Here is a 20,458-nt window from a genome sequence, read left to right as displayed (position 1 = left end):
CCATTTTTCTTGGTGCTTGGCTCTTGTTCTTCCGCTTTTAGGTGCACAAGTCTTTCAAGAATTTGGCATAAGCCGGAATTTGCTTGATTGCATCCAAAAGTGAAAGATTAACTTTTACTTGCCTAAACATTTCCATGATTTCATTGGTTTTTGCCTTTTGCTTGTCTTTTGAAATGGATCCTTTTAAGGCATCTGGAAATGAAACTTTTGGTTCAAACACTTTTTCAGAATTTTCTTTTGAACTCTCTCCAACACAAGAAGTTTTTAAATCACTTTGTTTCAAATCATTTTTCAACAAAACTTTTTCAACATCATTTTTCAAAACTTCTTTTTCAAACACATTTTTCAAGACTTTCTCATTCACAAGATTATGTATATGCAACAAAGGAGGAATAGGATGTGAAACGGGACGGGTGACAACTTGAGGTTGCACCAGTTCACTCTTTTCATTGGATATTTCAACTTGATTGTCCACAATCCTACCACTCCACAAGGTAGTCACCGCATTAACATGTTCAATGGTGTGGCCTTCCGATGAGGAATGGGTTTCCACAACACATTGTTGCTTAGGTGGGGCATTAATAGGCATCTTTGCCTTCTTTCTTGCATTAAGAGTGCTTGCTATTTGCCCTACTTGGGTTTTTAGCTTCGCAATAGATTGAGAATGAGAATGCAGCAATTGTGTGTTAGCCTCTAAAGTGCCCAAAACATTCAAAACTTTCTCTTCAAAGGTGGGACTTCTAGTATTTCCTTGGGAATAAGATTGGTTGGGAAAATGATAATTAGCAAATTGATTTCCTTGTGATTGATAAGGTCTATAACCTTGGGATCTTTGTTTTGTAGTGGAGGTGGAATGTACTTCCCTTAAAAACCGCCTTGGGAAGGGTTTGAGCCCTCTCCTTGGTTTTTTCAAGAGAAATTCGGATGATTCCTCCAACTTGGATTATAGTGAGTACCATAAGGATTGTTTCCTTGGTTCATAAAAGCTGCATTGACTTGTTCATTAGGTTCATTTTGCACTTGTCCGTGAGGACAATGAGAAATAGAATGAAGAACACTAGAACAAGTCATACATGTTTCATTTGAGGCACGATGAGAATGGTTAGGGAAGGAAGATACTTGGTTCGCCGAGTTTTGGTTAATCAAAAATTGATCAAACCTTTGAGATAAAGACTTCATTTCGGCGGCTATTTCATTTGAATGGTCAACTTGATGTAAGCCAACACTCTTCCTACCTTGTGAATTTCTACCATTCTTGGATGATAGTGTTCTATGCAAAGAATTTTCACTCATGCTCTTATAAAGACGCCACACGTCATCCTCATGCCTATCAATGTATGAGCCACCCATGGAAGCATTAACCATACCTTATAGTTGTCCGATAAGCTCTCAAAGAAATATTGAACTAATTGCCATTTGGGCATGTCATGATGTGGACACTTCCTAAGTAATTCATTGAAGCGTTCCCATGCCTCATGAAATGTTTCTCCATCTCCATGTGAAAATTCTCGAATTGAGGTTCTCATGGCATTGGTCTTAGAAACCGGATAGTACTTCTTTAAGAACTCTTGTTGCATTTCTGCCCAAGAAGTGATTGAAAAAGGCCTAAGATTGTTAAACCAATACTTTACCTTGTCTTTTAAGGTGAATGGAAAAAGTTTGAGTCTTAAGACCTCTTCCGGCATGTCCGTATATTTTACGGTAGAACATACTTCAAGAAACTCATCTAAATGCTCGTAAGATTATTCAGTTGGAAGTCCATTATAGTTAGGAAGCATTTGAATGGTTTGTGGCTTAATTTCATAATGATGTGCTCTAAATGGAGGTAATTGGATGCATGTAGGTGCATTATACTCATTAGGCACATAATGGTCTCTTAAAGCAAGAGGTGGATTAGCTACTTGAGGTGCAACATGAACTCCTTGGTTTTGAATTCCTTGATTGATGATGGGAGGTTGTGGAGCATACATTGGCCTTGGTATTCCATATGGAACTTGGCCTTGTTGTTGTGGTGGTTGGTGAATGAATGGCCTAGGCATGCCTAATGGTACTTGTATGTTCTCATTGTGCACATTAGGATGAAGAATACCTTGTTGGTCTATATGACCAAGGTCCTCAACATGATCATTATTATGGTCATCCATTGATAGATTGGTTCTATTTGAACTTACTCTTCCCCTAGGATTTTTAATTACGGATTCAAGATGCAAATCTAAAGGGATAAGAGTGGGTCTCAATGAACGACGTCCATGCATGCATAATGCAAAACACAACAAGCACAAAGAATGACAAACACTATGCCTTCACAACAATGCAACTAGACTTCTTCCACAAACACTTAATTCATACTCCCATGCTTTAACTACAATGATGCAAAGAACAATTAAAAATAAGCCTCCACGCGGGCCGACGATTTGACTAAGGGATTGAGTAAAGAAAGTCTCACAAAGGTCCTTTAGCACTTCAACTCCAAATTTAAAGCTTAGCTTAGCAATTTTTTTAGAATTTTTAGCTTTTTTCCTTGCTTGCTTAGCTTGAATGCTCCTTTGCTTGCTTCCTCTCCAACAATGCACCTAGTCAAGTAAGAACAACACAATAAATAACCAAAAAGAAAAATAAAAGTAAAGTAAAGACACGATCAAAAGAGTACTAATCCTAATTGATTGCACAAATCCGACATTGCTAAATCAAATCAATCCCCGGCAACGGTGCCAAAAACTGATGGTTCGGTATGCCGCTCTACCACTAAGTTTGAGAGTGTGATATTTAAGGCGAGGGCCAAGAGTTTTACATTTATAGAAGCCACTACTACCTTTCACTATAAATATAGCTAGGGCGAGTAGGGATCGTCCCAAGGGATTGTGAGGGTCGGACAAGGTTGTGGAATCGCTATTAGGGCTAGTAGGTCGAGTGATCAAACAATTGGTTGGTTAGTTGATTAGAGAGCAACTAAATTGAATGAAGTAATAACAAAAGAATGCAACTAAGAGTAAGTAAGAGAGAGAAGAGTCTTGGGATTTAGAGATCACCACCAAGCAATGCATTTTTGTACTGTTGACAAGTGACTAATGAGGGCAAATGGTGTGTTGCAATATTGGTGTGTGTGTGTTTGGTTGATTCAATAAGTAAGGATGACTAGTTAAGCAAGTATTTTCTAACATCATGTGAAACGCATAATATATCTAAGCAATGAAGCATATATTATTTAAACAACATGTGAAAGGCACAATAGATCAAAACAAGTCATTAATCCTTTCATTCAGCTCACAATCCAAATACAACACAAGGTTAGAGACATATGCTATTTACATTCAAAAGCTTGGATCATCAAACAACAAGCATGGATTGTCCTCCCATTTAACACTACACTACAACTACACTACATCTACACTACTAGCATGAAAATAAACTAGGGGAGAGGCACAATCCATCAAGGAATAAGTATGAACCATCAAGAAAATCACAAGAACATTCTTTTAAGCACTATGTTTTGACAATCTCTAAATCTATAGTATCAATACACATAGACATGCATCAATAACACAAAATATAGAGACAAGCACATGAACATCTATTCTAGCATACATAGACATATGGATAGAATGAAATGATCAATTAAAAGCATTAAACCACATAAATCATTGAATAAACAAGATCTATATATATCCAAGTGTCAAAATATTAATTACAATACTAATCCCTCAATAATACACAAGATTAAGATATAGAAAATATGCTTGGGGCTAACTCTAGACCTAAGAGGATGTCTAGCCACTCATGGTGATGTTGCTCCAACCTTCAAGGGCTAACTCCATGGAAGAAATCTGCTCCTTGGTTGATGAAGAGTCTTCAATGGTGTTTCTAGCCTCTTCATCCTCTAAGCTTGCTCTCCAAGAGAATAAACCCTAGAATTGTATATTGTCTTCCCCTCAAAAAGTGCATCATATTCCTTTTATGGGTAGGTCAAGTGACACATAAAATGAGCTGGGGTCGTGCAAAGAATATTCTCTAATGATTGGATAGAGGACAGATTGAACAAGCTAGCTTTTTAACTTTTTCGCATTGGAGGAAGTTCGATCGATCGAACCTTGGACTTGGATCGATCGAACTTGCTGAGATCCATCGAACTGAGGCTGGATCGATCTAATTGGTTGAGCTTTTTGGGAAAAGACAAATTCGAGATATTTTGAGAGATATTTTTGGGAAAAGGAAAAAAGTGGTTAGTGGGTGGTACAATTGTGGATATGATCAATCATTTGGATAAGGACAAAAGTGTTCGATCGATCGAAGGGTGGTGTTGGATAGATCGAACTTTGGACTTTATGCTTTGGGTTAAGGTTTGGATCTATCTTGAAGTACTGAGATCGATCAGTGTTCGATCGATCGAACCTTGAAGTTGGATCGATCGAACTTTGCTGTTTCCCACCTTTGGCTTTATTTGCTTCCTTCTTTCTCCTCTTTGCTCCTTTCTTTTTTTAATCCCAGAATTGCTTCAATTAAGCTCTTATTTGGCTGAGTTAGCTTATTTTCAGGATAAGTGCCAGAAAATGGAAATAATATGAAATTAATCTAAAACGGTAAAGTAAGATAGATAAAGTTACTAGAACGCCTAAGCTTAAGGGGTTTAAATACGCATTTTTCAGCCTTCATCATATAGTAAGCATACAAAGCATAAATTCTATTTCACATAGGCATGCTTATATATAATATATCAACTAACACATTGTCACATATTTTATAAACAACACTTAAGCAATTTGCAAGAATTTAGACTAATTGGGCATGCAAATCAACAAGTTATCAAGAAGTAACTCACAAAGGCATAAAAAATAATGTTTTAGAGACCTCTACCTCAAAGGGTGCAAAAAGCCCCAAATAATGCCCAAATTTTGAAATCCCTAAGGGTGGCCAAATTGTGCTTGACTCCAATCAAAACGACGGCCTCGACAAGCTCTCCAACAATGTCTAAGGGAATACCAACAAATTCACAAAGGATTAGGCTTAATCAAGCCTTGAATTGATGAAGAAAAAAAAAGAAGAGAGAATGTAAGGAGGGAGAGAGAAACTACCGGGAGTGAGGGGGAGAATGTGAGGCCACAAATGGCCTCTTGGCCACTAAAAGATTTAGTGGTAGGTTCCACCACTAAAACACAAAAATCTTACCTTTTTCCTTATTATATGCATATGTATATAAAAATCTAAATTCCAACCACCCAAATTAACTTACAACAATAAAATTATGCACAAAATAAATATGTGTGATGGCCCAAGTTTTCTAAACCCGGTGCGTCAGTGATGACCAAAAGATGACCCGATAACGGATCCGAAATACGAAAGCGAAAGGTAAAACAACGGTCTCTAGAGATATAATGCATCTCTAAGACACCAATGTGACCCTCAATGAGGTCATGGAACCCAAAGGAAAACAAATGCGGAAGTGTCGTTTCAAAAACGAACAAAAAGGAACCTAGGAGCAAAATGGTCATTTTGCAAAAAAGTGTATTCAAGTGATATTGAGCACACCACTGGGAAAACAATGAAAAACTAATCATGATGGACTCAAGAATTTCATTATTCGGATTCCGGATGAAGGAGAAACGACAAAACAAAGAAAAACGAGCAATAAAGCTAAAAGGGGTAAACTGGTAATTATTTAGAAATATCTGGGTGCAAATGAGCACATCATTGGATAGACAATAAAAAATTAATCAATTTCAAAAAAAAATTCACTTGATTTGGAGTCCGGATGAGGGAGAAAGGTCAAAAACAAAATCGACGTCGCGGCGGCCCGACGAAGGCCGTGACAGCTACAGTGCCGTCAACCCATTACTGCTGCAACTGAGAGTAAAAACGGGCATCTAAATGGACTTTTCTGGAAAAACTCAAAGAAGAAACCCCCCCTAAAATCAAGTTTCTTACCCCAACGTAGGACGGAAACAAAAGAAATGCATTGTAAAATGCCCAGAATGCCTCCAAGAAAATCTGGTCAGGGGGTAAAAATTTCTTCGAGCTGCTGCCCAAAGAAAGGAAATAGGGCTTTGGGAGGTTTTTAAATTGCCTAAATTAAAAATACAATCTTAAAATACACCCACAAGACCCCTAGAAGTTTCGGATCGGTCGTCACACTTTTCAAAAAAAAGTCGATGAATAGTACCAAGTACATTTGCACTAAAAATCTGCAAAACCTGGCAGCAAGGATTTTTCGGACAAATATGGATTTTTGAGGGCCAAGATGGCATATGGAAAAACACAAAGAAGAAACCCCCCTCAAAATTGAGTTTTCTACGTGACTCACAAGGAAAAATGAAAAAAATGTATTTTAAAATACCCAAAATGCCCCTAGAACAGAATAGGGTAAAACTCCCTAAAAATGCTACTTAGAGTTTTTGTTTCATCAAGGATGGTGTTGTTTGCCAAAGTGAGTATGCAAGTGCATGCAATATGATAAAATAGACGTACCAACATGGCCTAAAGCCTCTTTACATTCCATTAACAAGTTTTAGCATACAAAGCCTCCATAGTTGATAAAAATACATTTTTAAGCAAAATATGGCACCAATTGAATACAAGTGCAAATATAAACTTGCTTGGCCCTTGGCCTCATGTCCTACATGTCAAATGCATTAAAAGGAGTGTACTTATGTACACTTTACATATGTAGAATCAAAGAATACAAGTTTGATACGTAAAGCTACCAAACGATCCAAGGCAAAGAATACAAGTCTTGAGTCCTGTACCTGAAATATGCCCCAGTATCGTAGGGGTGAGTAACATAAAGCTACTAGTAGGAGATGAGCATGCATCGAACTAGCATTTTACAATTTTATCACCTTAAGGTGAAACATATCAAAGGGGTTCATGCCACCTAACGTCTATGTCAAAATGAGACTCAGGAAGCATCCTAAGCTACCTTAAAACATTTCTAGCATAATCACATTGTTCATGCAATTCAAACAACATGGAAACATGTTATACAAAGCAACAAGATATAGATTCTCAAAGTTTTCAACTTGAAATCCAAGATACGAAAACAATAAGAGTAGGTCATGCCACCTAACGTCTATGTTCAAAGTGAATTTATAGGATCATTCCTAAACTACATTTGAACATCAAAACACAAATTATGATATCGATGCAATTTAACCAACATTGGAACTTCTAATACAACGCTTAAAGCATGATTTCTCAAAGTTAACATCGTGCAACTTAAAATGGGAAATCAAACAAAGAACAACAAGTTACGATATCATCTAGTTATCAACTTGAAATGAAATACGAAATCAAACAAAGTGGATACTCGGACGTCACGCCGGATCAGACCGACAACATAGTTGCTTTAGGGTTACTAGCCCATGGGTAACCTCCCTATGTGCGCACTAGACTATATAGAGGGACAATCCCCCGTACTAGAACCAAGTCCTAGCCGTAGCCAACAACGACATCCCCAAGTTTCCAAAATCAACAAATTGTGCAACAACGTATATATATCAATATGTATATACAAGATATCAACCATTTACTAAGCACAACCCAATTTTGGAAACATATATAATACATGCTCAAAGTCTACAACTACTATGGCATAAAAGATGTCAAATACAAAGTGTGCAATTCCTTATACATAACAACAATATATTCAATAAGGAAAAACATATTCTCATGAATATAAAAGTAATAACTATGTTATCCAATACTCAAAAGTAATCAAGTGAACATACACCAAATCCAAATCCATGATTTAAATATAAAAACAACTTCCAAAATGCAATTAAATCCATGGAGTAATAAAATAGAATTTAATTAGACATAAACAGTTAAATTCTCTAAATTCCAAGTTAATCCCAAATAACCTCAATTTAATATATATTGAAGGACATGTTATGGTCATCACATATATAACATCAAATGACAATTTAAGTGATTAAAGCACTTAAAACAAAATTAATCAAGCTAATTAATTAATTTCCTCTAGATTTTTAAACAATTCCAAATGCCCTCAATTTAATCTATGTTAGAGAACACGCCAAGGCCTATTTAAATACCACATTACAACTTGATTTCATGCTTGATACAACCATGTGAATTAAACTTTCACTAAAGATAAATATTAAATAAAAGTTGTAATTCTTAATCAAATGAGCCAAATTTAATATATGTTAACCAACATATCTAAGCATAATTTCCTAGCATGTTACAATTCAATTCCAAGTCATACATATCCTTGAGCATTAAATCATTTACAAAGAAATTAATTAAATTTAAATTCCAAGATTTATACAAACATGCATACAAGTTGTATAAGCATATATAATAATCAATACAACACAAATATAATCCTAAGACAGCCCCTACCTCAATTTGAGATGAAAATCTCAAAAGCCATCAAAACGAAATGGCTCCGAATCCGATGAAACTCCTAGGTTTTGTCGGGGACAACACGATCTATATGAATCTCCAAGAAGCCCCATGAAAATCCAAAATTAGCCTAAATCCCAAACTCAAAATTTGGTCAGAAATGGTTTCTAATAAGGGGTAATGGTAGAGCACGACGAGGCGAGTAACAAATGCAAAGGCCGAAGGATTTTCACTTAGGAAAAGTAGGTTAAAGGAGGAGAGAGAAGATGGCAGCTCCATGGGCATCCATGGCTGCCTTTGGTCGTGCAAGGAGAGGAGGAAGAAGAAGAAAATCTGATTTTTCTTCTTTAAGGCACCTATTTATACTAAATCACAAAAAGTGCCCTGAAAGGGCCCCGTCGGGTCCGGATAATGAGATTTTGAGAAAACGCACTCAAAAGGCAAAACTCCGTGAACAAAAAAGATTTAAAATGAGAAAATATGAATAACGGAAGAAACGGAGTGAAAAACTGAGTCCCGAGCAGAAAGTTATGCCCTGAACAAGTTCGGCGGCAACCGGGTCCAAAAACTCTGAAACTGGAGAAAAACGACTAGAACGGAATTCTAGGAATTTACAAGTCAACAAAAAGTGAAAATGAATCCCATACAAGGATCCAGGCTCCAGACGAGATATTTTGTAATAACTTTCGTTAATTGCACAATGGCCCCTACAAAAAAGGTTAGCTGCGAAACTGCCCCAGAATGAAAATATATTCCAAAAGATATTTTCTTAGATGCCCCTAAAATAAAATATCTTCAAAAGATATTTATAAAAACACCCCAAGAAATGAAATTAATTCCAAAGATTTATGCATCCATGCCCCTATGGGCACCGGGAGCAACCAGAGTACTTTCTTGCAAAAATAAAGATACGTATTTCGTGGAAATCACTCACGATAAGGATACGTGAAGTCAAAAACCAACTCCGAGCACAAGAAGTGAGGTTGTGCCAAAAATTGACAAACGGAGATAAGACGAAATAGGGAAAATGACAGAATAGGGAAAAGACGAAATAACGCATAGTGTCCAAAAACGAAAAATGCGAAAATGACTCGGTCCTCAAAGGAAGTTGTCAATTCACACGAAAGAGTCTCAGAAACGAATTCTGAGCACTCGAGATGACACTAAGTAACGAAAAACCATCCACATAAAAGAAAAGACAACGGAAAAAATTTATCCGCAAAATTTGAGGAAAAAGGGAAAAGGAAGAAAATGACCGGGTCATTACAATATGCATGAAATGCAATGGACCTGTGACACAACCCTGTGCTCAACAATTCTGGTGGCGGGTCCCACGTGGGACCTCCTGGCCTGAAAAATAGAAAAATACCGAAATAAAAACCATTGCATTTCCAAGAGTCTTGAACTCAATGGAATGCCCCCAACCAACTCTTAGACACACAAATGGCACACCCCACTGTGTCCGACACGTAAAATAGGAAAAGACGAAAATACCCTCGAAAAATCAGGAATTTCCTGAAAATGAAAAACGGTAGAAATTGGAAACATTACAATCTACCCTCCTTAAAAGATTTCATCATCAAAATCCACCCTCCTTAAAGGAAGAAGCCCATAATCATAGACTTCCCGAGAAACACCCCATAAAACTACAAGGCCAAGAACTCACCAACATTATCGCCTTTGACACCGGACATCGTTAGGCAATCAGATACTATTGCTACCATAATCCAATGCTCCCAACCCTATGAGGTTACTCATAACTCAAGACATAACAGCACAAAACCAGCTGGTACGCTCTACACTATACTCGACTCAAGATAAACATCGATCAACTCTACACTGCCACAAAAGGCTTTAAAGCTTGAAAAGGAAAAATCATCAATTCACCAAACATGACAACATCCAAACCCAACTCATCTTTCAATGGACACACTAAACTTCAAACAAGGAGCCCCGTCCATCACACAATCAAGCTCAGACTCAAATGTACACATCCTTGTCAGACCAAACACTCACTATCTAACACACAGCTACACCACCACATATCGGTACAAGCGACCACCAACCGCACCATTCAGCAACCATTACACTTAACAACCTCAAGATGACCAAATAATGAATCTCCCAATGACCACATAATCACGAGTCACCATAACAATAAAACAAATTATCTTGTACCCAGGTCAAAAATCCTCAAAATAAGATCCTTAATAGTCAATGGTTGTACCACAACCCATTATCGGACACTTGATCCTACCTAATGCACCTAATCACCGAGACAAATCATGTGACGGCCTAAGTTTTGTAAACCCGGTGCGTCAATGATGAGACTCGATAACGGATCTGAAATGCAGAAGCAAAAGGTGAAACAATGCTCTCTAAAGATACAATGCATCTCTAAGACACCAATGTGACCCTCAATGAGGTCACAGAACCCAAAGGAAAACAAATGCGGAAGTGTCGTTTCAAAACGGACAAAAAGGAACCTAGGGGCAAAATGGTTATTTTTTTAAAAAGTGGATTCAGGTGCTATCGAGCACACCGCTAGGAAGACAATGAAAAACTAATCATAATGGACTCAAGAATTGCATTATTCGGAGTCCGGACGAAGGAGAAAGGTCAAAAACAAAAATGATGTCGTGGCGGCCCGATGAGGACAGCCCACTACTGCTGCAACTGAGAGTAAAAATGGGCATCTAAACGGACTTTTCTGGAAAAACTCAAAGAAGAAACCCCCCCTAAAATCAAGTTTCCTATCTTGGAGCATGGACAGAAACAAAAAAAATGCATTGTAAAATTCCCAGAATGCCCCCAAGAAAATTAGGTCAAGGGGGTAAAAATTACTCCGAGCTACTACCCAAGGAAAGGAAATAGGGCTTCGGGAGGTTTTTAAATTGCCTAAATTGAAAATGCAATCTTAAAATACACCCACAAGACCCCCAGAAGTTTTGGATCGATCGAGATGATTTTTTTTAAAAAGTCGATGAATAGTACCAAGTACATTTGTACTAAAAATCTGCAAAACCTGGCAGTAAGGATTTTCTGGAAAAATATAGATTTTTGAGGGCTAAGATGACGTTTTCGGGGAAAACACAAAGAAGCAACCCCCCCTGAAATCGAGTTTTCTACTCAGCATTGTGGACAAAAATAAAAAAAATGCATTTTTAGAAGCTCGAAATGCCCCTGGAACAGAATAGGGTAAAAACTCAAAAAAATGTAACCTTAAGTTTTTGTTTCATCAAGAAGGGTATTGTTTGCCAAAGTGAGCATGCAAGTGTATATAATGTGATAACATAGATGTGCTACAATGGCTTATGGCCTCATTATAATACATTTACAAGTTTTGGCATACTCAACCTCAAATTCTCACAATTAACGTATAATGGCCATGCAAGCTGAGGAATTCCTGCTGGACTACTATGAACATGAAAATGCACAAAAGCCTATTATAGAACTTTACACTGAATAAATGTTGCCCAAACACATATGAAATCATAGAATACAACCTTACAATACCCAAAATCATTATAATACATGATCCATTACATGAAGTAATAACCATAATCAAAATATTTAGATTAATATCAATTTACAGGCCATGAAGCAAAACTCGTGATGTACAAAAAACCCATGATTTACAACATCAACAAGTGATACTTAAGCTTTACAATAAGAACATGGTTTATACCACTATATAAAAGACAACAAAATGCTAGTCTCGATCCTGTCTAGAGTTGTGGTGGATTGTCATCCGCCACTTCTTTTCCCGAACCTGAAAAAAATGTTAATAATAAAGAGGTGAGCCTAAGCTTAGTAGGAAGTGTCTAAGACACACTTCTTATGACCCCGTTAATCCATGCAAGAAATAGGAAAACATATTTGGGATCATGCCACAGGGGATACACGTCAATAACCACGGCAACAAGCATATACATAAATGTCCACCAATCACAAATGCATAATGTATGCTAATGAAGTGAAAATGCCATGCCAATGTCGCTCCCCATTTTCCAAAACAATTCCTTTTTACCGTTCCAAGCTGTTAATCCAATCCAGCCCATAGCACCTTTATGGCGCCACGAGGGAAGGATTGGCTAGCTTTCTCCTACCACATGGCACCTCCATGGCGTCGTCTGGGCCTAGATAGCTCTACCTCACTAGAGTCTCTCTCTAGCTCCCTCTAGATCACATCAACACCACGGACCACTAGGCGCCTCCTAGGCATCCGGTTTACCCAAACACTTTTCAAAAACCATTTTCCCAAAATAATTTCATTGCTTTCAAAACACTTTTTCCTTTTTCTTTCCCAATGGATGCATGAATGTTTCATGCTTCTATTCATCAATTCAACTATAGAATTTCACACATGCTTTCCAAAATAAATTTCTAAAATATGTAATTCATGCTTCCATTCAACATTAATCTCGTATAGTAAGTATACAAAGCATAAATTCTATTTCACATAGGCATGCTTATACACAATACATTAGCTAACACATTGTCACATATTTCATATACAACACTTAAGCAATTTGCAAGAATTTAGACTAATTAAGCATGCAAATCAACAAGTTATCAAGAAGTAACTCACAATGGCATAAAAAATCATGTATTAGAGACCCCTACCTCAAATGATGCAAAAAGCCCCAAATAATGCCCAAATTTTGAAATTCTTAAGGGTGGCCAAGTTATGCTTGAATCCAATCAAAACAATGACTTTGACAAGCTTTCCAACAATGCCTAAGGGAATACCAAAAAATTCACAAAGGATTAGACTTAATCAAGCCTTGAATTAATGAAGAAAAGAAAAAGAAAAAGAGAGAGTAAGGAGGGAGAGAGAAACTGTTGAGAGTGAGAGGGAGAATGTAAGGCCACAAATGGCCTCTTGGCCACTAAAAGATTTAGTGGTAGGTCCCACCACTAAAACTAAAAAATCTAACCTTTTTCCTTATTATATGCATATATATATATAAATCTAAATTCCAACCACCCAAATTAACTTACAACAATAAAATTATGCACAAAATAAATATGCATGAAATGCAATGGACCTGTGACACATCCTCATGCTTAACAATTCCTGTGGTGGGTCCTTCGTGGGACCTTCCGGCCCAAAAAATAAAAAAATACTAAAATGAAAACCATTGCATTTTCAAGAGCCCTGAACTCAATGGAATGCTCCCAACCAACTCTTAGACACACAAACAACACACCCCACGGTATCCAGAATGCAAAACGGGAAAAGACGAAAATACGCTCAAAAAATCAGAAAATTTCCTGAAAATGAAAAATAGTAAAAATTGGAAACATTACAGCAAAGCAAAGCAAAAAGCTTAAAAATTTCTTAAAGTTTCTTAAGGACCCTTTATGAGCTATTCTAACTCCTCTTGCTTAGTGTAAATCATCGGCCCGTGTGGAGGCATTTTACTTTCTTGCATTTGTTGAAAAGCATAGGAGTATGGGATCATTGTATGTGGAGGCTTGTTGTTGATTGATTTGTGTTGTGGAGGAGAAGTATTTGCTATTTGTTATGTTTGTTGATTGTGTTGATTTGCATTGTGCATGTATGGTCATAGGTCTTTAAATCATCCTCTTATTCCATTGAATCTTAATCTTGAGTCAATTGTGCGTAATCTAAGGGGTAGGGGCAATTTAAGTGAATCCATTCCATCAATGGACGACCATGTTGAAGATCTTGGTCATATAGACCAATAAGGCATTCTTCACCCTAATGTGCAACAATATGATAATATGCAAGTTCCATTAGGCATCCCTAGACCTTTTGCTCCACAACCACAAGGCCAAGTTCCAATTGGAATACCAAGGCCATTCTTTGTGCCACCTCCACCTCCTAATGTCTGAGTTAACAATAGAGCTCATGTAAAGCCACCAATTGTAAATCCTCCCTTGGCTTTGAAAGATCACTATGTGCCTAATGAATACAATACACCAACATGCATTCATCTTCCTCAATTTAGAGCACATCATTATGAAATCAAGCCACAAACCATTTAAATGCTTCCTAATTATTTTGGATTACCCAATGAAGAACCATATAAGAATTTAGATGAATTTCTTGGAGTTTGTTCCACTGTAAAATATACGGACATGCCAGAAGAAGTTTTGAGGTTGAAACACTTTCCATTCACCCTAAAAGACAAGGCAAAATATTGGTTTAACAATTTGAAACCTCTTTCCATAACCTCTTGGGCGGAAATGTAACAAGAGTTCTTGAGAAAGTATTATCCCGTGTCCAAAACCAATGCCATGAGAACTTCAATTTATGAATTTTCACAAGGGGATGGGGAGATGTTACATGAGGCATGGGAATGGTTGAATGATTTGCTTAGAAAATGTCCTCATCACGACATTCAAAAGTGGCAAATAGTTTAATATTTTTATAAAAGTTTATCGGATAACCATAAGGGCATGGTTGATGCTTCAGTCGGAGGTTCCTATTTGGATACACATGAAGATGGTGTGTGGCATTTATATGAAAGCATGAGAGAAAACTTAATACACCAATCTTTATCTTTCAAAAAGGTAGAAATGTAGGAGGAAGGAAGAATTCAAGCTTATATCAAATGGACAATTCTAATGACATAGTTGCCGAGGTGAACTCCTTAACTTAAAGGTTTGATCAATTTTTTATCAATCAAAATTTGGCCCATCAAATGTCTTCCTCCCCAATTCCTTATCATCATCATTCCAATGAATCTTGTATGACTTGTTCAAGTGTGTTACATACTACTTCCAATTGTCCCCATGGACATGTGCATAATGAGCATCAAGAACAAGTCAATGCCACTTTTGTGAATCAAGGGAATAATCCTTATGGCAATCATTACAATCCCGGGTGGAGGAATCATCCCAATTTTTCTTGGAAAAGCCAAGGAGAAGGCTTAAACCCTCTCCAAGGTGGTTTTCAAGGGAAATATATTCCACCACCCATGCAAAGCCAAGGTTCCCAAGGCTATCGTTCATCCTACTAAGCTCCCAATGGAAATCAATTTTCAACTCTCATTTTCCCAATCAACAATTTTATTCTCAAGGTCATTCAAGAAGTGCCGCATTTGAGGAGAAATTTTTATCGGCTTTGGGTAACTTTGGAGGCAAACACTTAATTGCTTCATTCTCACTCACAATCAATTATTAAGCTAGAAACCCAAGTAGGGCAAATGGGTAGCACTTTGAATGCGAGAGAGAAAGGAAAAATGCCTTTTAATCCCCCACCGAAGCAATAATTTGTTGTGGAGACCACTTCCCTTTCGAAAGGTCCTACACTTGAACATAATAATGTAGTGACCACTTTGAGAAGTGGAAGGGTAATTGATAACAAATTTGAAGTTAATGAAGAGAGTGAACCAGTACAACCTAGTGTTGGCACTTATCCCATTTCACATCCTACTCCTCCTTCATTTAGTGCAAAGGATCTTATTGTTGAAAAACCATCATTGAATGAGCTTGGGAAATCTTTTGAGCCAAAGGCTCCATTCCCGGATGCTTTAAAAGCATCCATATCTTTTGAAAAGCAACAAGCTAAAATGAATAAAATCATTGATGTGTTTAGGCGAGTTAAAATCAATCTTTCTCTCTTGGATGCAATTCGACAAATTTCGGCCTATGCCAAGTTCTTAAAAGATCTATGCACTCTAAAGAGGAAAAACAAAAGCCAACCACCTAGGAAGGTTGTACTCACCAAGCAAGTGAGCTCTATCTTGCAACACAATACTCTTCATAAATTCAAAGACCCTGGTTCACCCACCACATCATGCACTATAGGTGACCATGTCATTAATCGGGCTCTTTTGGATTTAGGAGCAAGCGTAAATCTTCTTCCCTATTCAGTATATGTCTAATTGGGATTGGGCGAATTGAAACCAACATTGGTAGTTTTGCAACTAGCTGACCGATTCATTAAAAAGCCCCGGGGTATCATTGAAGATGTTTTGATTAAGATTGATAAGTTCTTCTTCCTATTCGATTTCGTAGTCATTGACATGGAACCGGTTCCAAATCCTAAGAGCCAAATACTCATTATCCTTGGCCATCCCTTCTTGGCTTCTGCTAATGGCAACATCAATTATAGGACGGGGATAATGAAGATCTCTTTTGGCTACATGAAAGTGAAGTTGAATATTTTTAATCCAATCCCTAATGCGATGGACAAACACGAAGACATTTGTGTTGTGAAAAAGTGTTTTGAAAGCAAAATTAACAAAAATGAGTCATCTCTTTATGTTGAAAAATCAAATGTTTTTCCTTTGAATGAGTTTTCAAAAGATGTCGATTTGAAATCCAATGTTGAAAGGGTATGGAAGCCCAAAAGTTTCGTTGATCAAAAGCTGTCTAATGCACTTGAATCAAATCCAACAATTTCCTTAGGGAATGATTTGTTGGGTGGGGTTCGAAGTTCAATTCACCCCATTAAGAAGGGGATGTCTACCAAAATCTTTGATCCAGGCTAAAAGAGCCTAACGTCTTGCTAGAGACGTTAAAGATTAGTACTTCGTAGGGCTTTCCAACCCTATTCCCCCCTCATTTCTTATTTCGTTCTTTTTTGCATCGTCTAGATATGTTTCGAGTTGATCATTTAAGTTTCCGGGCAGTTTCATGCATTTCCTGCACTTTCAGTGTCATTTTTGATAAATCGAAGACCCTTCTTCGATCGACCGAACTCTACTGAGGCCATTTTGCCTTGGAAAGTGCTCTCATGATCTCACCATTTGGATCGATTGAAATTCATTTGGATCAATCGAAGCTCTTAAAATCCAACTTCTTATCTTCCATTCGATAGATCAAAGTTCCTCTCTATCGTCAAAGTAAGTGTTCGATCGATCAAAGACCTCTTCGATCGATTGAGATTACGTCTTTTCAAATTCTGAGAAAATGGCTTTGGCCGTTGGCCTTCCCCCAACCCTAATTTTTTATTTTCTTTTTTTTTCTCTCTCTCATCTTTTTCCCTTTCTTTACCTCTCTCAACTCTCGGCCTCCCTCTCTTCTCTCTCCTCATCTCAAACTCTCCTCATCTCTCAATCTCTCATCAACAATCCAATCCACCTCCCAACTCCGGCGAAGACCAACCTAACCACCATCTATATCCCTCTTCTCCGGTGAGCCCCAAGCAAACCCAACCTGCCCCCTCCAATATCTATTAAATCCAGCGGAAGCTTTAGCCATTCGGCCAAGCTTGTTTTCTCTCTCCTTGCTCTATTCTCTCATAGAAGTCTATCATATCTTTTCTTCGGTTGATTTAGGTCAAGGAGACTACGAACCACCTCCGGCGAATCTCTGCATATTCCGGTGAGTCTTCGGTGAGACTCCTGTCATCTTTTCCGGTCACAGTTAGGCCGGAATTCGTGGATTCTTCCTAAATCTCTCTTTTTCCATTTCCTCTTCCCATTTTTGGGTCGGGAATGTGATTCTTCATTTTCTTTTATTTTAATTTTAATTTTTATTTTATTTTTGCATTTTTCAATTTATAGTTTTATTTTTCTTCATTTGAATATAATGTTTGTGTTAAAAGAAAAAAATTGAAAAATTAGAAAATAAAAAAAATAAAAAAAAATTGTTAAAAAAAGAGAATGGAATGGAAATGGAACCACTAGACTAAACCCATGGACTATGATATTCTTTACTATTGGTCGTGACCTTAGTGTTGAGGAGGATGGAAAAATCTGTAAATGGAGTATGGTTTGTTATAGTGTAGAAGGAGAATGAGCAAATGTATATGTGGATTTGTGATTGTGGGCGGTATCCCTTTTGCCGTTTTAAATGGGATTTGAGATTTTGACTTGCTTGAGTTATGTGAATGTTTGACATGTGATTGAATGCATATAAGTATGTTGTTGTGCCTTTGCTCAAAATTTGTGGAATGCACATTTTAAAGGGAATCCATGCCGGATTTTTGTAAAAATGAACTTGAATTTTGGTTTTACATTCTTTAAATGGCACTTGGCTTATTTGTGTGAACTTGAATTGAAAAGGAAATTGGAAAAGTGGTTTAAAGTTAGATTAAGGAATTGAATCGAAAAAGGAAAATAAAATTTGGGAAGTTGTTTTGAAATTTCAACTTGAGGATGGAACTTGGAATTTCAATGTCATAAAATGGAAATGTTTGTTTGTTCTTTGAAATAGAAACTTGTTTATCAAAATGGTTTTGATTTTGAAAGAAATGAATTGAAAATGGACACTTTTTGAACTTGCAAAATTCTTGAAAATTTTAAATTTACAATGGCATTGAAGTTTGAATACTTGTGAGCATGCTTCCCAACTTGTTTCATTTGTTTTGAGTATGAAATGCATGGATGTTGTTGTTTTTGAGTTGTCTTAAATGCATGAAAACATTACTTGTAACGACCCGCTCCACCACATGGTATAATATTGTCCGCTTTGGGCCTCAGCCTGCACGGTGTTGCTCTTGGGTTTTACCCCAAAAGGCCTCATACCAATTGGAGATAATGCATTTACATATAAGCACTTCACCTTTCCTCTACCCAGGCGATGTGGGACTTGTGCACCCGTAGCTCGCCAGTGTGGTAGCCTGACAGTGTCTCTTGCACCCGCCCACGGCACACCCACCCACAAGGTCATCACAATCCACCCCCCTTGGAGGCCCGACGTCCCCGTCGGCACACTTTCGGCTGGGTCTGGCTCTGATACCATTTGTAACGACCCGCTCCACCACATGATATGATATTGTCCGCTTCATACCAATTGGAGATGATGCACTTACATATAAGCTCTTCACCTTTCCTCTACCCAGGCGATGTGGGACTTGTGCATCCGTAGCTCGCCAGTGTGGTAGCCTGACAGTGTCTCTTGCACCCGCCCATGGCACACCCGCCCACAAGGTCATCACATTACTTGAATTAAAACTTGTGCTTTTGAATTTGAAAATGCAAAGTCATGATAAATTGCATAAATGAGTTTCAAATGGAACATTTTGAAAGTTTTTGATCTTGAATCCACTCTTGCTCATGGTTAAGGTGCATTGTTTGGCAAAATGATTCTTAAATGTTTAAAATGCCTTTGTATCACACTTGTTGGTTTTAAAATGTTAAAAGGGAATTTTTGAACTTTGTTTTGGAAATGAGAACTCGAGTTGCTTAATCCCTTCCTTTGTCAACTATTATATGCATGATTCTTGTTATAAAGTTCATCTACAATGCATTTGAATGTTTGGACCTTAAAGTTTTAAAAAATTCTAATTTTGCCCCAAAAGTGTTGTAAATTCCAAAGTTGACCAAAATGCCCTTAAATGAGTTGAAACTTGTTCCATTTGATTCCTTTCCATCCAAACGCATGTTCTAAGTATTTTTAAACTTGTTTATGCATAAATCTTGAGTCTTGCCATGCTAAGGCACAAATGTGATATCTTTTGACCCCAATTGTCATGATTTTGAACTTCCTTGAAAAATATGTCGAAATTGACCTTCTAAACCAAACTTTTTGAAGTCAAATGTTTCAATGTTGCTTTATGAACTTGAAACTTGACAAATGTGATCTTCTTTGAATAATTGTGTGCATTTTGGAATAATTTGCGACTTGTTGCTTGTATATACATATTTTGCACACACTTTTGTCACATTAATGCTTTTGAGTGTTTTTGTGCACCTTTTGAGTAAATCTTTGTGGCATTGATCTTTGAATAAGTTTGGGGGAGGGATATAATGTTTGGAGTTCAAAATTCATGTTTGGGATGTCATTGTTATTCTTTGACCTTAGTATCTATTCTTGAGCTTAATTTGAATTTTGAACTGTAATTTGAGATAAGTTTGGAGGTATGTTGCTTTGTCTTGGAAAGTGTTTTTAAAATGCTATTTGCTTGATTCTTGACACTTGTGATCTATTCTGAAAAACTAGTAAGGGCTAATGACCGAGGTTCTTTACCGGTTATGATTTTGATTCAAAAATGGTAAGTTTCTTCCTATTCTAGTCTTTGACCATTCTTTGCTTCATTTAAGCTTTAAAGGGGGAAACAAGCCATAAGTGATCATTTTTTTACTTATATATTGCTTAGAGGGCGTCACAAGCCATGAGTGATCATAGGATGTTGATTTTGTTGAAATAGAGTACCGGATATTTCTTTGACTGGAGTTTG

General features: G+C 37.2%; 2 pseudogenes; one reads left to right on the top strand and one right to left on the bottom strand.

The window, feature by feature from the left end:
• The first annotated feature begins 1,422 nt into the window (after positions 1 to 1,422).
• LOC132297817 (small nucleolar RNA R71) lies at positions 1,423 to 1,521 on the top strand (annotated as a pseudogene).
• Positions 1,522 to 14,627: 13,106 nt separating this feature from the next.
• LOC132297751 (small nucleolar RNA R71) lies at positions 14,628 to 14,726 on the bottom strand (annotated as a pseudogene).
• Between the last annotated feature and the right edge of the window lie 5,732 nt (positions 14,727 to 20,458).

Source organism: Cornus florida, unplaced genomic scaffold (genome assembly GCF_030987335.1).
Source record: "Cornus florida cultivar Cherokee Brave unplaced genomic scaffold, ASM3098733v1 CherokeeBrave_3.0.0_Hap2_Chr02, whole genome shotgun sequence".
Classification (NCBI taxonomy): Eukaryota; Viridiplantae; Streptophyta; class Magnoliopsida; order Cornales; family Cornaceae; genus Cornus; species Cornus florida.
This window is presented reverse-complemented; position numbering and strand designations above follow the sequence as displayed.